Source organism: Miniopterus natalensis, chromosome 5 (assembly GCF_054644295.1).
Source record: "Miniopterus natalensis isolate mMinNat1 chromosome 5, mMinNat1.hap1, whole genome shotgun sequence".
NCBI classification, from domain to species: domain Eukaryota; kingdom Metazoa; phylum Chordata; class Mammalia; order Chiroptera; family Miniopteridae; genus Miniopterus; species Miniopterus natalensis.
This window is the reverse complement of record NC_142085.1, coordinates 55,851,572-55,871,951: the sequence shown is the minus strand read 5'-3', so window position 1 is coordinate 55,871,951 and position 20,380 is coordinate 55,851,572. Positions and strand designations below refer to the sequence as shown.

The following is a 20,380-nucleotide window of genomic DNA, read 5'->3' as shown; positions in this document are numbered from 1 at the left end:
GTCTTTTATATAAATCAGATTTCTCTCTGTCTCTAACATTTGAAATTAAATTATCATGTACCATAAAATGCTATTCCAGTTAGACTCTGTTAAAGGAAATACCGCCCAGTATGTAAATTCAGATTTAGCAGATTATGTCCAAATTTCTAATGTTGAAGATATCGCTCTACAAAGAGTCAAAACAAAACAGTATTAGCAGAACTTTTCAGCCTGTAAGCATCACATTGCAAAAACACAGACCGCTCTGCTCTTTTAGTGTTGAAGAAACAAAAATTTGTTGAGTATGAGAAAGGGAGACCACTTGGTAACTTTTCAAGTGAAGGCAAAATCAAAATGAGCAACACTGTCCTTTTGATGATTCTCAAAGTCATCAATTGTTCATCCTTTTTGGGGTTTTTTATTTGTTTGTTTTTTATGTACGGCCTGTAGATTCCTAGAAGCAGAGGGGACACTAATAGCAGGCCTGTTTCATGGACCATGCCTTAATTGGGCCTAATACTTTTAAAATTTGATCCTGAGCCAACTCTTGTTTGGTTGTTGAGTCTGAAATATTCCATTTTTCTCAGTGGTCTTCTTGTAGAATACTTTCATATGCCTTGTGCCCCAGATTTTTAACAAAGTTTTACCATTACCAAGCAGTTGTTCAGAGTTTCATACTTCAGAAGGTGTGAAGGCTGGAGCAGAGAGCTGCAGAGGAAGATGCATGAGGCAGAGATCAGTTCTTCACTTTCATGTATTATGAAGACCTGGCATTTGCTTACCACCTCAGTTATTTGATTCTTGATCTAACATTTTAGAAATCTCCAGTATAATAAACCTTCAGTATTTTTGAGAACTTTGGAAAATGTGAAATTTGAAAATGGTTTTATAATTCGTTTTCTCCCCACAAAATTAATATACAGAGAACAAAACCACATTATTTTAATGCTTGTAGTTCATCGGATAGGTTATAACCAAATGGCTTGCCCCTAAACACCTGCCTGGAATTGTACTTGATTGAAATTTGTGCTTTAGCAAAATGGCAGGTTTTTATATTTTGGAAGAGTAGGAAACGAAGTGCTAAGAATTTCTTGGTGGGGGAGTGTGGAACTGTTTCTAATTTGAGAAACTTTAATATAATAAATGATAACCTCTCCCTCATTAGGAACATGGAACTATTCATGTTTCTTTTTGGCAGTTAGTAGTAAAAAAACATCAAGTCAAAACCCAAGCCACACCCTGATATTGAATTTGTTGTGATTTTATTCCTCTACTCAAGACCCTAATGCTTTCTCCGTTAGAGTCAAAGCTGTCTTTTAAAGAATACTAAAGCTCCCGATTTGCTTCACCTCTAGGTGATGCTTAGTATGTATCATTAGCTTGAAAAGCAATGTAAGATCTATTTGTCTTACCCAGCATTTCTCAACTAGGGATGATTTTGCCCCTTAGGGACATTTGGCAATGTCTGTAAACATTTTTGGTTATAACAGCTGGAGGATGCTACTGGCATCTAGTATAGAGGTTAGGGATGCTACTAAAGAGCCTGCAGTGCACAAACCCTTACAACAAAGAATTATCTGGTTCAGAAATGTCAGTAGTCCTGACATTGAGAAATCCTGGTCTTATTAAAATATTTCCATTTAAATTATCATTTTTTAAAAAATATATCTTTATTGATTTCAGAGAGAGGAAAGGAGAGGGAGAGAGAGAGATAGAAACATCAATGATGAGAAAGTCATTGATTGGCTGCTTCCTCACACCCCTGACTGGGAATCAAGCCCACAACCCAGGCATATGTCCTGACCAGGAATCGAACTGCTATTTCCTTGATCCTAGGTCAGTGCTCAACTGCTGAGCCACGCCCAGCCAGGCATAAATTATCATATTTTTAAGAATCATGATTCTGTCCTTGGCTTGCTCAACAGTCTGTCGAATTTTTCACCGTTTCATTTCTACAGTGGCTTTTTCTAGATGCATGTGGATGTAGATGGTGCTATATCGTTTTTATTCTCTATAGCGTGTGGCACACAAAAATAGAGTAATCACTTAACCTGGAATAAGTAGAAATAATAGCAATATCAGAACATACATAAATGAATAAACCAATTTTTTTTTTTTTTTTTTAAACTAGACGCAGGTAAATGTAGTGTTTGAAATAACATCATCGTCATCAATTAGCACATAGAATGTTCACATCTTTGGATGATAGGTACTAGTACACTGGTTTTACAGTATAATAGTATTTTGACAATTTGTATGGTCAAATATTGCTGTTATGTTTACCTTAGGCAAATTACTTAGCCTCACTCTACCTTTTGTTCTTATTCTGTGAAAAAGGGTTTTGAAATAGATTATCCCTGCTGCAGTTCCAGCTCTAATATTCTAAATATTTTTTAGTAAGATGTACAGATGATTTTTCATAAATGTTCAAAATATTTACTATATTATTCAGTAATTATAGATGAGACAGTAAAAATTATCAGAGGATAATCATTGCCACTCATGCTTTTCAAAATAAGTACTGTAAAATGTGGTGAAATATACTGAATATAGGGCAGGAGGTTGCTCTGTGTGATTCCCTCCCTCACTTTTTAGAAGATGAGCATATTTCTTCCACTGTGTGTAAGTTTAAGTAAAAATTTAGTCCTTAGTAAACAAAGCTTGTTTGGTCTTGTTAGGTCAAGACAAAGGACATTTGTCAATTTTTTACATTCAAATGCAGTTTAATATGAAGGTCGTTGTTTTGGGACTTAGGACATATTGTACATTCAGTATCCTCTGTAGTCCATAGAAAAATACCTTTGTATTAAATTAGACTTTGGAAAGCCAAGCATTGCTTTCACATGCTAATAGGTGAAATTTCAATTTGTATTTATTTTTAATCAGTTGCCTAGTACTAAAATAAATTTGGATACCAGCAGCTCATAATAGTTAATAGCCTGTATAAATGGGTCCCAAGACACCTGTTCCTTTATTGTTAATGAAGCCCTATTTTATGTGCAGGAAGACTAGAGTTCCTGTTGATTCTCTGTCCTAGCACATCTCCCTGTCTCCTGTGTGCATATTTAAATAACATTAAGAAATGTTTCCTCTTGTTTTCTGTCATCTCTAGAATTCTACCAGACACACTTATTCTCTTTAATAGGTTGTTTCTTCCCAAATGCATTAGGGTGATTTTTTTTTCCTGTTTTGTGTGTTTTGAAATTTTTTAGAATTAAACCTCAATTATGTTATATTATGAGGATTTGATGTAAAATTATGATGAGTTAATAGCACCAGACACACAAATAGCCAAATAAAGTTTCTCAGGGAAAGAATAAATGACTTGTGGAAATTTTAGCAGCCTGTGGAAATGTAAGAAAACAAACAAACAAAAATATAGAAATCAGTTCTAAAGCCCTTGTATTCTCATGCTTTATCCTCTGAAATTATTAACCGTACCCTCCTTTCCCCAATCTCTATTGCTGACAATTTGGAGAATTTATAATTATTTACTTCTATTTGCTATTTAATATCAAGCAAAAATGCATTGGTCTTCTTGTAAATTATTTATTTATTTAATTTTAAATATATCTTTATTGGTTTCAGAGAGAGGAAAGGAGAGGGAGAGAGAAAGATAGAGACATCAATGATGGGAGAGTCATTGATTGAGCCCACAACCGGGGCATATGCCCTGACCGGGAATCGAACCCCGATCGCCTCGATCCTAGGTCGACACTCAACCACTGAGCCACGCCCGGCCGGGCTCTTGTAAATAATTTAAAAGGAGAAAACCATATATATAAAGAACCATTATGACAGTCTACCAGACATTTGCATTTTTCTACATGGTAGAACTTTGCTATGGATGTGTGGCTCGAAATAACATTTGTGATCTATGGCATTCATTTCTACTCTCTTTAGGGGACAGTTTATTGGCAGGTTTTTAAAAATTGTTTTTATATATGTGCTACAGAAGATAGATAATGTCCTTTTTACCCCTGCAGCTTTTCCCTCTCCAAATGCCTGAATTTTCACTACTGTCGGTGATAGTTTAAAGGTCATTCTTGAAAAAGAGAATGTGATATCTGGAGAGTAATAAGTAAGAGTTACACTGCTGATCATTTAAGTCAGTTTTTCAGAATATCTGTTAAGTGCATTGGAAACCCAGGAAGCATTTATTTTGGTAACCAGCTCAAACACTGGGCATGTCCCAGATCTTCCTGATAATGATAGTCTTCGTAAAAGGTGAACATTACTATCTGGAGTAGTTCACAATGAAAGCATTTTCCTACCTCACTCTTGTATTTTGTTGAACTCCTTTACAATAATTTCATTAACCAATGTCACCTCAATATGTGCAATAAAAATTTTTAAATAAATAAAACAATGCCTTTTCTTCACTCTTGTGCCTCTCTGTAATTAAAAGGAAATCTAACACTGAATTGTATATCCTGAAAAGATGATGGTAAATTGAGAGCTCTTTCTCATCAGGGATAAAAAGAACATGAATCAGTCTTTCTGGTGGGTTTTTTGTTGTGGTTTGTTTGTTTGTTTGTTTGGCTATACATTAGAATTACACCTGAGGAATATTTTTTAAATACTTGTGCCTGGATCCCAACCCTTGTGATTCTGCCTAAACTGGCATATGCTGGGATGTGGGTATTGTTATATTTAAAGTCCTTCATGTGATTCTCTTTTGTCACCAGGGTTGAGAGCCACTCTTAGAAGTTAAGCTAAACTAGGGGCTCTCTTTGCTAGTTTCCTACACTCCAAGTACCATAGAAGAAGGCATGCTGAAAACACTCTGAAAAGGGCTTGTGGTCAAGTGATCACTCAGGTGGTGATCACTTGCTATAGGTAGGCATATTTGGGGGGTGGATGAGTTTGGTACTTGATAGCAGACTCTCCAGACTCATATGAGAAAGGAGGCTCTTTCTTAGGTTCCCCAGGTTTAAATAATGCCCCAAAACTATATTATGGCAAGAGTTTTTGGTAGACTGTGGAGTTCACTGTAGCTCATCCAAGATACATAATTTTAAAATTTTTCCCCAGATTTGAGTCAAATATAAACCTAGGACAGCCTCTACCAGTCTTAAAATGTTTTAACTGAAAATTTTTTAATTAAACAGTGATATACTTTACATCACCCAAATTCATTCTTTTCATAAACATGCATACCCTTTTTCTATATTCCCATCATGGATTGTTTTGCACAATGAAATATCTCACTTCCAGTGAACTTACTTCAATATGGAAGCATAGAAAGAATTTATAAAAGACAAAAATCAGCAAATTTAGGGATAGATGCATGAGGGGGAGAATGTAAGACAGGTAACATTTACCAAATATGGTTTTATAAGTGTAATCAAAATAGCCATTTATATAATTAAAAATAGTAAATATTGTCCCAAGTTTTTATTTTAAGGTAAGCATTCCTCATCTAGTTTGGAAAATATGTCAAGGCCTCTAAGATAGGCCTATTAAAAAGGGTCGCCAATGCCCCTGCAGAGACACAGGCTCAGAAAACCCCTTCTGACTGACTGCCTTCCAGATACAGGGCCCTGCCTCAAATGTGTTGATCATACATGCAAGAATTGACTGTTCAAACTTTTACTGCCAGACTAATCACATTTATAGTTTCTTGGCTTGATTTAGTTTTGTAGCAAGTAGTACCTAGCAAGTTACCACAGTTAAACCAGTGGAATTCAGAGCACCTGCGTTTCTGAAAACCACTACTGTGCACATGGAGGAATCTGACTTTTAAACAACAATTTTGCCATTTGCTTACAACCTATTGTTTATTGTAAAGGAACTCTTTGTGCTTCTTAATTTCTCATTTGTTCTTTAAGAAAAGATGGTCAAGGAATATATATACAGACATGGTTCCACTTTGATTTTTTAATCCATTATGTTCTCCTTGTCAGATTCATATTTGTGGTGATATGCCCTGCATGGCAAGTGCTGAGAAAACATTTGTACAAAGTCTTGCCAAGGATGACTGTTGACTCTATGGAGTATAGTGACTTCACTGTTCAAGATCTTCATGTATTTATTAAAAAGAAAAAAACCCACAGATACTATTTAATTATATTTGTCTAAATTACTAGATTTTGTGGTTAGAATATAAATTTATTAAATAGTTCAAGTGTATTCAGTGCAGTGTTATAGCAGTTTTATTGATATACTGGCAAAGAAACAAACATGACCACTCTTTACCATCTGTTTATAATGCTATATAAAGAAGACCATGTTGGTTACCATGGAAACTACATTTCCAAAACCACTGAGTGTTTGCTTAAATTCTCCAACCTTTTAAAGTCATAAGCTTTTTTCCTGAGTAAAAAATAGAAAAATATATTTTAAATTTTTCAGTGATTTTCTAAAAGTCATTTCTCTGTAAAATTCACTTATTATATCTTGTTTAATATTTTGTCTCAGGATTTTATGAATTCAGTTGAGGGACTCTTAATTTGAGAACCTTTGGCATTTCCAAGAACTGAGAATAAAATGTTAACACTATCCTATTGAGGAGTGCCACCTATCTTTTTATAAGTAAAGGCTTTGCTTATTTAGAAAAACTTTTTATTGGTGTAAGAATAAAAGGGAATCTGAAGAGGTAACAAATACAATAACATGGTATCTGGGGAGGAAAGACAATTATAATTACAATGGCTAACCATGTTTCGTTATTGCTGTCATATTAGCTAACATCAGAAAATTTACAGCAGGGAAGTACTTGGCTGTAAACAGAATGGTTCGGACTTTAAAAATTGTGGCTACTAAAAAAATATTTTGTTATAATAACTATAAAAAAAAAATCAGTTGATATTCCTGGGAATCCTGCCTAGGGAAGAAAGAAGAAAAATACAGGGTGGGGCAAAAGTAGGTTTACAGTTGTGAGTACGTGAAACACAGAGTTTATTCTTATTTTATTATTTATTATTGTATTATTTTAATACAAACAACTGTAAACCTACTTTTGCCCCATCCTGTATATACTTTACTGTTGTTCTTGCTGTAAATAAAAATCTAGAACTAATTTTTCTTAATCCCAAATGCTAGTGTACTTCCACATGTTTTGTTTATACAAACCTCGTGTCTGCATAGACAGTCAAGAAACTTTTTGCTATATTCTTCAAAAACAATCTTTCAATGTCTTAAAAGTTATTAAAATTTTTACACTGGGTCTGGCCGGCATGGCTCAGCAGTTGAGCATCAATCTATGATCCAGGAGATCAAAGTTTGATTCCCAGTCAGGGCACATGCCCAGGTTTCAGGCTCAATCCCCAGCAGGGAGTGTGCAGGAGGCAGCTCATCAATGACTCATCATTGATGTTTCTCTCTCTCTCTCTCTCTCTCTCTCTCTCTCTCTCTCTCTCTCTCTCTCTCTCTCTCCCCCCCTCCCCCTCTCCCTCTCCCTCTCCCTCCCTTCCTCTCTCTGAAATAAATCAATAAAGACATATTTTTTATAAAAAAAAATTTTTACCCTGAAGCAAGTAAAATAGGATTGCATCTGTTCCAGCTTTCACTAAAGCCAAAATCATTGACTGTGGATAGCAGTAGTTATACTGATAATAATAATAACTAATGCATATTGAGCACATAATATGTGCCAGGGTACTGTGTATGTAGCTCTTTCTATGCTTAACTTCTTTTTTACTTGGTTTCCCTATCTGTAAAATTAGGATAAAAAATGCTACCTTACAATTTTGTATGAGGTCTGAGTAAGTAAAAACATAGAAGTGCTGAGAGTGGTGCATGCAATAGATATTAGTTGTCATTTGGGTTCATTACTTTTACTTTTCCAGGATAAAATGGCCAAGATTGGGTCTGTAGTCTGTTAATGAGCAGTGCTTAGAATCTTGGACTATTTATTGTCTGTTTGTTGTGATAAAGTGACCTTTGGAAACTGATGGAAACTTATCAGTTTAGAAATATGAAGTAAACATTGTACTGCAGGTCAGCACATTGAAATAAATGTAGACATTAATTTTTCATTTGCATAGTTACAGAGTTTAAAAACTAATAGTAGCTATTTTATTTTAGCTTGATATTCCAGTGATTGTTTAAAGGCTCTTCAGCCTTGTACCAACAAGAAACAAAACCTAGCTTGTTTGTTTTGCTCCTAAAATCCATCTACCTTTTCATATTGGAGTCATATCCTTGCCTCAACATTACTGGTCTCTAGGAATCAAAGAACTTCAACAAAAAAAAACAGTAATTCAAGTAGCAGCTTTGGGGTCAGACAGTCCCAATTTTGAATTCTGACTCGCCTGCTTACTTTTGATCTTGGACAAAAAACTAACCTAGCCTCAGCTTTCTCACCTGTAAAATGGAGATAACTGTAGTACCTACTTCGTTGTTATTGAGTGCATGTAAAATGTGTAGCCCACAGTATGTGTTGAAACAAGAGTAGCTTGCTCCCTACCCTTTCACTCCCATTGCCCATTCCCTTGCTCCCAAAATATCAGTGGAAAGGATAGGCAGATAGGTGTCTATCAGTTCCATTGCTTTGTTTGGGGAGAGGGTAGAATCTATGACTTATAGCATTACTTTTTTCTCATTTCTAGTGAAATGAAGGCTGTCATTTGCAGCCCATGCCCCACAACTTTTTGAGAAGGAAAACTGTGGGGGAGAAATGGCAACTTAATGAAGCAAAGCCTGATGATGACCACAACATATTTGACATTTCCCAGCACTTTAAAGCTATTTTGCTTTCCTTTACTCTCTTTTACCTTTTAAAAATGAATTATTTTAGCATGAATTAGGACAAAATATAGCTATTAGGATGGGAACAAAAAGTCTCCAAACATAAATTTCCTGTCTTATTTTAATATATTCCCAGAAATAAAATATAGAGTGTATATAAATTATTTCTTTTAACTAAGTAACCCTTTAATCATCTATTTCCATGGAGAAATTCGCATTCTATCCAATTTCAAGGAAAGGACCCAAGGTTTTCAGTAAAGAATTATGAAAAATGTGATCTCCTCCTTCCGTAAAAGTTATAATTTTATGGACTATTTTAGAGGATCAACTGTCACAGACCACCATAAGGGCACAGCGCCATATACCACAAGCTGGGGCTCTGAAGATCCTCATTTCACTATGAGACTCCTTGGCTGTTGTGTAGACCCTGGCTACTCCTTCAGTCTGAAGGCTTTTGTTGTTGTTTTTTAGTTGTGGTTTTTAACCTGGACAGCACTTTCACTGCAGTGCAAATTTTCTCAGCCTCTGTGTGAATGGGCTATTCAAGACTTGCCATGGTCCTGTGTTTAATGGGCCACAAATCCTCTGGCTCTGTGCTGCCTGGGAGTCTTGTTGAACTTGCCCATGAGGAGAAGGCTGCACCCAGCTGCTTGTCCAGCTCTGAATATATCAAACCTATAATCAAGAGAAGTTTGAAGGTGCTTAGGAGAAATGAATTTTAAAACTTTTTCACACTTCTTACTTAAAAGGTACTTTGTAAATTCTAAGTCTAAGCATCATTCCTTTTTACTCTCTGTATTTTAATGCTGCGGTCTGTGGTCATTATCTCTCTAGGCTGACTGAATAGGGGCTTTGGAGGCAGACATCTGAATTAAACCCCAGGTCCCTCATTTATTGGCTATATAATTTTAGGTAGGTTACCTTGTTAATTCATTCAACAAATATTTATTGAATATCTGTGTGTGCCAGGCACTATTCTAAGCACTAGAGATACAACTGTGGACAAGTAGATATGCTGTAATATGCTTACATTCTAGTCAAGGAAGGGAAATAATAACCAAAATAAATTATAAATTAATGGAAATATGTACTATATTGGTGATAATCATTGATACGGAGAAAATAAACTCCATGTGAGCCTCAGTGTCCTCATCAATAAAATGAGGAAAACTACCACACACAGGATGGTTGTCAGGTTAGATAAGCTGGCACTGTGAAGGCTTGGGGATACACTAGGGTGGATGAGACAGTTTGCCTCCAGGTAGCTTGCTGGCAATTGGTAAATGAGGGATATTTTCCAGACCCTTATGACCTGCTAGAGTGGAGAAGTGTTATTGTTTTCTGAGGATTAAATTGACCAGTATAACCTGTATGTAATTTATGGCAAGCATCTCTCTCTTCATTCAGTTGGTGCCATCCTATTAATACCAGGTAAATGAAACATCAAAAAAACCGAATGTTTTTCTGTTGACACACATAATTTGAAAGATGCCTATTATAGAAATCTCTTTCCTTTACTACTTCTGTTGGTAGCTACTTTATATATCTATAAGGTCTCGATGTTATTTGGGAAGCAATATTTGTGATTATGAGAGCTCATAGGTTTGAACTTAGGCAGCCAATCAGGATCTTTTCTCTGGTGGAACTTCTTTCTGTGGAAGATGAACAAAAGCAGTTTGTGTCCTGCCACCTGTCACTTCTAATTTTCCTGTGCTTTGGTCTCCTGTACCTTGATTTCAGTGTTGATTTTAGAAAAATAAATGAGATTTTCCTAAAATTTTTGCACTTGATTTCTGAACCATCATGTAGCAATAATGTAGCTTCAGGTTTTGATTGTTTTCGATTCAATTTTTAAAAGCTCATTTCTCCTAAAATCCATGATGTATTTCACTTTGCTCCTCCCCCAGCCCCACCCCAATTTGCCCTTGAGGTATTACTGTTTCTCCATAAAGTGTTTCATCATTTTTTTCCAACTTGCTTGTTTTTTACTGGCTTCTTGCATCTGCTACTGTATCTTTTACGTTTGGCTTTAGCCTATTGATAATATGTTATGTAAAAGCCAAATTGTCTTTTCCAACTTTTTCTAATGCAAACACTCTCACTTTTGCACAATTGAACCACCTTCATTAGAAAATGGGACTTATATGTGAAGTACTAAATAAATATTTATTACTTACATCGAGCTATTCTTTTTGATAAAAACATGCTTTTATACTAGCTGAATAAGACCATAGAAAATTATAGAAGATTAATCTGAGAGCAGTTCTCTTGCATTTGAGTGGCTGTCTATTGAAATCAGAACTGCAAGTTGAGAAAAGCACTGAGCATTAAGGGCGCACTCGTTCGCATATGGTTGATTTATCCCTGCACAGCCGCACTGTGGTAGTGGGAGGTGTAATTCACGGTGCTTTAGCTCTTAGCCAGTGTCACTGCTTGAGTGGTGGTGTGAGCCTCTGTGTCTGTGCAGTGTAATGATGCCTGTGTTCCAGCACTTAATTTTTCTGCCCCTTTGCTTCAACACTAAATTGATTTTTCTAATGTGAACAAAAGGGGTCTGTATGTAAAAATTATTCTATGAGATCATTTTAACAGACTTTTCAGTGTGACCAAAATATTATTTTTTTAAATGGCCCTATTTTGCTACATTAGTATTTTTAAATAAATCTTCAGTTACCATTTGAGCGGGGAAATCTTTGTGAATTTTTTTGTTTTTGTTTTTCTGATGGTATGTTTAGTTTAATTCTAAGGTGGCCAACCTATATCTTGCTAATTTTGGCATTATTTTATACTTCTTTTTAATTTCAATCATATTTTATTAAACTACTGGTGTTTGGTAACCATTTCTGAAAGGCTCCTGCTTGATTTCCCCCTGCTCAACAACCCCTCTGCCCTACCCCCATTCTACTTTCTCTTCTCTTCCTTTTTTTCCAGCACCTGTCTTCTGCCACATGCCCATCAAACCTAATTGCAGCTTTGGGAGGGCTTTGGTGAGGCAGCTCCTTGGCCCAGCTGTCCCTCAAGGATTTAATTCGGGCGGGATGTACATGTGGCCCTCGAGCCATGTCAGTGCTGCTACAGCTCCCAGTTTCTAAAGGCTGGTCACCTCAGGCCCTAAAGTTGTTTCAAGTCTAGGACAGTTTAGTCTCAGGATAGATATGTCAGGAATAATACAATTTGGGTCATTTTGTCAATGGAAATTAACTTCCATTTCTTCTGCTAATTTTATATAAAAATCTGTGACATGCAGGCTATTTTTAGTCTCCTTCAAATTACAGTGCTTTAAAAAACAACTTCCGTGATTGGTAATTTTTTTCTATTACAACTGAGTAGTATCACTGTCTTTGAATTGCTAATTATACATGTATTTTTTAGCATCACTTCTTTGATACCATTTAAACTTTCTACTGCCAAAATAGAGGTTTATAAACTTTGGCGTGGTGTCTAAATCTTAGAGAAGTAAAGGTGAAATATGAGAATTCAAAAGGCACCCAATATAGGACTCTGGGGTTCATTAAATGTGGGTTAAATTTTTTTCTTTAAGTGAGAAACACAAATATAATGTAGTAAGTCATTTGTCTTCTCAAAATTTTGTTATTTTTAAAGCACAGTATTTTTTCTCCAGGCTTACAGAGAAAGCTGTGCTGTTATACAGTTTAGAAAATAAATCACCCCTAGTCTAAAAACCCATGTTAACATGTGGGTGTGTTTTCTTCTATCTTCTTTCTTTTCTTTTTTTTTTAAACAAAATATTTTAAACACAGAAAAATATAAGGACACCTTGTATATTGAACATGTACATAATGATACCCAGATTTAAAATGTTAATGTCTTGCCACATTTTTTTCTAGTTTTTGTCCTTAGCCTTGTTTATATACATATATATACATATATATGCATATATTGAAACATAATTGAGATATTATATATACAGTTTATATTTTTTGTCTTGTTTCAGTTAACATTTTAAATATTTTCTCATGTCCTTAAAAAACTTTAATGCTTTGTTGCAACACTAAATTTGTTCTAGTGTATGGACAGATTTTTCATTTTTAAGTAGTGATAATTCTATTCCTACATAATTAATTTGGCTTAATTTGTCATATACTTAATTTATCACATGACTTTAAAGCACTATTTTTCAAAAAATTGCAGGTTGCAACCAACTAGAGGGTCACAAAATCAATTTAGCAGGTTGCAGTCAGTGCTTAAAAAAAAAAAAAAAAAAGATCAGACTGTTCCTGTGGTTCTTTGGCAAGAACTTCACACTATAGTCAGTGTTTTGTTTCAGTTTTCTGTATTTAAATTTTAAAAATTTTAACGGGATTACAGTCACAAGTATTTTTAGGAATCTTAGTCAACTCACCTCATGTATGTTAGATTTGACATCCACCTCTTATGTTTTCATTTTCTGGATTGATTTATTGGAATTGGATGTATAAAAGTAGGGTAATAAAATAGTAAAACAAACTCCATACATCTATAGGTGTTAGCAATGGTGCCAGTTCTTCCCCTCATGGGGGTCGGGCCAGTGCTGATTCTTTCCCATTCACTTTTACCTTGAGGTGCTTTGAGCTGACTCAGAGGCGATGGTCCTTGAAGGTGGTAAATTGTCTCCTTAATGTTTGATTCAAATTTACCAAAAGATGGTGGTTTGGGTCACTGGCATAAATTTAGAACTCCTGAGCATAAATCTCATAAGTGTTCTCTCATGCCCCATTTCTGCCATCCTACCTCAACTCTCCATCTGGAACTACCCCTGCTTTCTGTTCACAATGAGAGCAGCCCTCTCTGACCGGCACTGATGCAGCCCAAATTCAGTCGGTTCTCCTAAATGAGAAACAAAACACATAAACACTCTACTTATTGAATTCTCTCTATTTAAAACTTAAAGAATAGTTCCTTTAATCTAGCATAATTCTTACATACAGTAACTTTTTAATATAGCATTAAAATAAATCTCAGCATGCTTTTCAGAATGTATTGGGGTTTTTCTCCTGTCTTGCTGTTGCTTTTAAAGAAGCCACTATGATTTAGGAAGAGGGACTCAAGACTTTAGAGCTGAATGGGTGGGTGTGGCAAATGGATAACAGGAGAGATGAGGAAAGTTGGGAATAGTGCATAGTAGGTCTATTTGCATGATATATATAACATGGAGAGTCTACTGCTCTACTTCTTGAAGCTATTTATTCTCTCATTTGCATTTTTTTTTGGAGACCTGTTCTGTGTCATTTACCCTGCTGAGTGCAGGGCATCCAAAGATGACTAAGCCTAAGGGCCCTCAAGGTTCTCACAGACTTGGGAGGGAGTATCTGTGAACAAATAATTAAATAGCAAGGCTGAAAGCATAATGAGCCTGGGCTTTGGAGTCCAAATTATGTCTAAATCTTGATACTTTCATTACTAGTTGCCTAGTGTGACTAGTAATTATTTAACTTTTCTAAGCCTTCTCACTAATTTTCCTCATCTGTAAAGAGACTTACCAGTTACCTTGTATGGTTTTTATGAAAATTAGGGCATATGAATGTAAAACAGCATATGCCTGGCCTTATAGTATGTTGTAGTTGTCTGTGTCGTTGTTGTTATCACTATTATTATTCATTGCTTTAAGTGACAAACTAGAGGTTAATAACAAGAACCATAAAAGCCCACGGAAGGAACAACTACTGGCACTAGTTTCTGTCCAGTCTGGGTGTCTGTGGAGACCCATTTATTTGCTTGTGGACATACTCTGTTCCTTCACCTTGGTTACTCATCCTTCCTTAGTCCCCTAAGCACAGGAATTCTCTAAGATTCCTTTTCTCTTCCTTCCCTTCCCTTCTTTTCTCTTTTCTTCTGTCCTCAAAAACTCATCTATCAATTCCTGCTGCTTCAGCCATCACCTCTGTGAAGATGCTTCCCAAATCTATACCTACAGCATTCCCAGCTGCCTGCTGGGCATCTCCATCTGGAAGTCCTTTTTGCATTCAAAGTTAGCATGTCCAAACGGAACTCATTAATACCCCGTTAACTCTCCTTTTTTCCAGTCTCTGCATCATCACCTCCAGGAAACATGTTTGAATCTTAACTTCAGCCCTCACCTTTCCTTTGCTTCTTGATCCCTTCCCAGTGTCTCCCACATGCAGTAAGTTGACCAGACTATCCTGTTCCACCTCCATTCTGTTGCCATCGTTCAGCTTTTCTTTTCTGTATCTGCCGCCGCTCCCCTAATGTAGGCCCTCTCACCTGGACTGTTGGAAGAAGCTACTCCTAACTAATCTTCCCTCTGCTTTTCATTGCACCCAGCACACTACTGTCAGAATAACTGTTTTAGTCTTCAGCTCTGATCACAGTATTCCTTTGCTGACAAACCATCCATGCCTTCAGATTGCCTGCAGAATAAAGTCCTGACTCTAAACCTGACTTTTAAGGCCCTTCACTTTTTAGGCTTTCTTTTCCTGGGCTTGTTCACCTACACACATTGCCCAAGTGGGTAGCCCTGTAGCTCCTCAACTTGCTTCCCAGTCTTCTACCTTCTCATCACTGCATAACCTGTTTATTTCTCCTAAGATAACCCTTTTTTCCATTCCAGTAACCCCATCTCCTACTTCCATTCTCTGCTCGGGGAAATTTGACCATCTTTTAAGGCTCGTTCTGAATGCTACAGCTACTGTGAGAGACACCTCTAGCATGTAGCAATTTTCTTTCTTCCTCTGTGTACTGATAGCTTTTTGTTATTCTACTATCTTTCCTTACATTATTCAGTTTAACCATTTTTTGAACCTATTATTATAGCTCTTTTATTACAACTCATTTCTTTGTATACCTCTCATGCTTGATACATATGTGTTGAAGAAATGGAATGTGAGAGAATATGTGGAAAGGTGCCATGGCTGTGATTTGAGGATTTGAAATACTTTTGGATTGGGTTAAGGAAGATAAATTAACTAATGGTTGTGGAAAGATAATGACGATGTGGTGAGAACTGCAGTTAGCCATAGAAACTTGATGTAAGAAGGGTATAAAAAACTGGGTTTCACAAAGTTTCACCTATTCATTCAGTTCTTATTTACATGAAGTTGTATATCTATTAGAATAGTAGTGTTTACTGTTCCTCTATTGTAGATCTAGAGGAGAATTTTGGAGGAGCCAAGTGTTTTCACAAAAAATTTCAACTTCTAGACTTTCCAGAGTGATATTATTTAAAATTGCTGATATATCCATTTGAGCTAATTTTCCAGGACTATATAGTACCCAACATCTGTCACATTGAATTGAAATATTATTTGAGATGTGGTCCATTTCTGCTTTATCCACCAAGCTACCCCCATGTTTCTTACTGACTGCTGAAAACGCATCTTAACTGGTCTCATACCCACTTTGTTTTCCTCCTCCCCCATCATTTTTCCACTGATGATAGAGGATATTTTGGGGTTTTGTTTTGTTTTTTAAAATATCTGATTATGTCCCCAGCTGCTTATTAAAATACTGCAGTGGCTTCTCTTTGCTCTTTGGATAAAGACCTAAGGTCTTATCGTGGTCTGTTCGACTTGTGTGGTCCAGTCTCTGACTGCTTCCAGCCTCGTTTTATACGGTGCTCTCAGCCTTGCATATGCTTGTGCTCCGGATACACTCCCATTACCTGTTTTCTTTCCCACACCCCTCTTTTATATCTATTTTTCCTTTGGATACCAACTCAGTCACCATTTCCTAAGGAAGCCTCTGACTTAACTGGCTAAGTTAGTTCCCTAATTATAAACTCTCACAGCATCTCTCTTTTTCCTTTGTGACATTTATTACCACTGTAATTTTATTTTTATATGCGATTCTTTCATTATTACCAGTCTCTTCCACTAGATTGTAAGCTCTATAAGCTCTGTGCCTGGTTTTGCTCACCATTGCATTCATACCTACCACCAGTAGCCTGACATACAGGTATTCAGTCTATATTAGTTGGGTGAATGAATGATGAATTTTTTGTTTATGTTAGTTAAAAAGAACACAATTCTGTAGAACTTCAGTAATAAAGACACAAGATACTAAATATTGCTTTTACTTACAACACTTTGGTGACAATAAAGGATCGTTCTGATCTTTTTTTACCTATTATACATATTATAGAGTATTAAATAATTAAATGTAGTAAAGCAAGATCATAAAGAATCACAGAGTAGGAAAAAACCTCAGATATCCAGTAATCCAGGCTTCTTTCTCACGTGTTATGTCAGAGGCTCTGCAGCTTCTTGAACACCTCTGTTATTAACAAGGGACTCAGCATCAACAAAGGCTACTCTGCCTTTTAATTTCTTCATGTTGAGCCAAAATTGGCCTGCTGTATTTTCTATCCATTAGTGTAAATCTCTAAAGTGACACTTAATAGGTCTGTCCCCTATCCATACGAAACCTTTTCAAGTGAAAAGACAGTCACTACTCCTTTAGTTTTCGTTGTCCCAACTCTTCCGCCCACACACTGTGCTCCTGCTCTTACTGGTTCTGAAAGTAGCTGTGTCCTCTCCTTTCTTCTCCAAACCTTCACACAGTTGTTTCTGCCTTGGAACCCTGCGCTTCCCTTCCCCTTCCCGCTTCAGGTCGCAGGCTTCCTCCCTGTCCCTTAGGTCTCAGCGCGGCCCCTGAGCGCTCCTCACCCCCCGTGGTCCTGGTTGCCCCCTCTGTGCTCTCGCAGCCCTTGTTCACCCCCTGAACTAGCTCAGGCCTCATTTTAACCCAGACTGTTAGCCACACGAAAAAACCACAGCTCACCAGTGCTCCTCATGTTATCCTAACTAATACGGTGCCTGACACATAGTAAGCACCCACTGTACAGTGGCTCCTCGGTTTTCCAACGTCTCTGTGGACGAACATTTCCACAGAGGGTTACGAGCACCGTAAGCCCGGCAGGAGATGCTTCGGTTTTCAAACATACCTCGGGAGTCGAACGTGCCCCGCGGCTTCCCTGAGGGCAAGGTCCTGAGGCCTGGCTGTCGCTGTTGGTCCCTCGGTTTTCCAATGTTTCAGAACTCGACCAGTCTTCCGGAGCGGATCACATTCAAAAACCAAGGTGCCTCTGTATTTTTGACTGAAGACATTTGAGAACACCAGCTTTGCCATTCTCCTAGCTAACATCCATTGTTTTTTTCAGCCATGCGTGATTTTACCAGCTTCAGGATATGCTCCAACTTGTCAGTGTCCCTCCTTAAGAGAGAAGCACTGAGAATATATCATAGTGTCCAGGAGAGGTGTGACCTGGACTACCTGAAACATATTATCTCTGTAGATTGAGAGTCCTGGGGGGGTTTATGCTCAGGTGCAAATTTTCCTACTCTGTTTTGGTTGTGTGTGTGTGTGTTTTAAGGGTGTTAATGAGGTGAATTTCAAGAAGAGGTGTTTTGGAAACAATTATTAACTTCCTCAAACTGTTAATCTATTCTCCAGCTTGTCAGCTACTGTCTTACGCGGAAATCTGTGGTTGGAAGGTGTGCTTTTCTGACCCCTCTCTTGATTTCTGTTAAGCAGTCCACTACCGTTTCCTTTCCTGACCGCCTCAGTATTGCATTCTGAAAGTGGCAGGTATTTTAATGGTATATGTTTGGGGTGGGGGTAGGAAAATTTGCTTAACTGTTGTTATTTTGGGTGGTAGAAAAGGAAACAGTATTTATAGGAATTATTATCTAGTACAGTGGGGAAGACTTTAAGAAATAGGAGAAACAGAGTAGAAGAACGGGAAAATAGGAGTTGAGGAAAAACCAGATGGCAAAAAAAGTAATAAGGAAAGAGAATGCAATTTTGTGGTTACTTGATCACCTACCATGTGCTTCCACAGTGTTATATACATCAGTCGTGTTGTCTCTTCCATACAATGACTATAGAAAGTAGACATATTAATCTCATTTTATAGAAAAGGTGACAATCTGATACACACAACTACTGAGTGGCAGGATGTTTCAAACCTGGTTCTAACATAGCACTGTTCTCATTTGACTTAGCAAAGAGTTCTGTCTGTGAGGTGAGGCAGATGGAGGTCACTCTAGAGTCCAGAGCCAGTGGCCTTGGTTCAGGTCCTGGCTCTGTCTAGGCTCTAACGCCTGCTGGCTCTGGTACCTAGGTCTCTGTCTCCCGCATTCTCCTCATCTGTAAAATCAGGATGGTCAGGGTACCTTCCTCTTAGAGTTGCTGTGAAGTACTTTTAGTTAGAATAGTAAAATGCCTAGACCCGTTCCTGGCATATATGAAGTACTATATGTGTTTGCTGCTGCTGTTGCTCTTGATACTAGTTTGTGCGCATGTCCCCTTTGAAAGAAAGGTCTCATCTGAGAATTTGAAAAAAGTGTTGTCAGAACTGTTGCCAGGGCTGTTTCATCAGCCTGACTTGATCAGACTTGTGTCAAGGTTAGCCTCTTAAGAGTTCTTATGGTGTCATCATATCCTTCATCCCTAGCCAGGCTTAACCCCCCAAATACACACACACACACACACACACACACACACACACACACACACACACACTCTTAACCCCCAAAATACACACACACACACACACACATATGCACACACACTTAACCCCCAAAATACACACATACACACACACACTCTTAACCCCCAAAATACACACACACACACACACACAGAGCCCCACCTTCCTCCTTTCCCCTTGTAGAATTAGGAGCCAGTTTAGACCTCTTTAATATTATTATACAGAAATGGAAGAATAAAGATTCACCTTAGGTAATACATAAATAAGGATAAGTAACATTAAGTTAAAATTTGTAGTTTAAAGCAAAAAATTTAGAAAGAGCTCCATTTTACTTTTTTTTTCTTTTTTCTTAAAATAGGATGCTTCCTAGCCTCCCTGTGATTCATGTCTGTAGGATTTAAATAGATTGTTACATGATAATAAAGAGCTTTGGACATTTCTGATGATTGTTTCTACTGTAATATAGCTTAATTACCTTAACTGTCTTTCCTAGGAAATGAGAACTTATTTTTAAAAATCATTAATCCTTCTATCTTGCTTAAGATCACTTACTAGATTAAGGAGAAAATATAAGTAGAGAAACAGCTGTAACTTTTACTTTGCAAAAAGCCTGAAGATCTCTTTTATTTTGAAAGTAGTGAAAGAGCAAGAAGGAGCCCTTTTTAAAATTCCTGTTTGGAGACCTGAGGAGCAAAGATTTTTTTTTTAAGTAATAAACTAGCTGATTACTTTTGGCTCAGTTAAAATAATTAATTTCAGTTGATTCTTTGTTCAAAATTCACCGTGGAAGTCTTGATAATTCAATGAAGTATTACAATAAGAGTTTTAAATGTTTTTTACTACAATCAAGAATTACATATGTGTATTATTTATGTATACTAAAAATAATCTATTTGATTATTGTGAGCATTGTTCTAAATGTTAATTTATTATAAATTATATAAATATATAGTATATTATCCATAGTTTTCTTTTTTCTTTTTTTAATGATGCCATTTAGTTCTTGTATGACAACGTTTACAATACTTAAAAACAAAACATCATCAACAGAACAGTGTATTCTAGGAAACTATTCCTAACCTTAGTTATAGTAGAAATTATAAAAGTTCAGTCCTCATAGCAAAAAAAAAAAAAAAAAAATTCTAAGCCGAAGCCTCATTGTTGTCTAGAATGATAATACTTTGCATAAATAATAGGAAATGGCACGATATTTGCTCATGCATTCATTTCCATTTTACTTCTGAAATAACTGAGTCATTTGGA

The 20,380-nt window shown here is 36.7% G+C and overlaps 1 protein-coding gene across 2 annotated transcripts in view; it reads left to right on the top strand.

The window, feature by feature from the left end:
• Positions 1-20,380, top strand: part of PDSS2 (decaprenyl diphosphate synthase subunit 2) — a 185,853-nt gene that overhangs the window by 52,151 nt on the left and 113,322 nt on the right. The window lies entirely within an intron of this gene.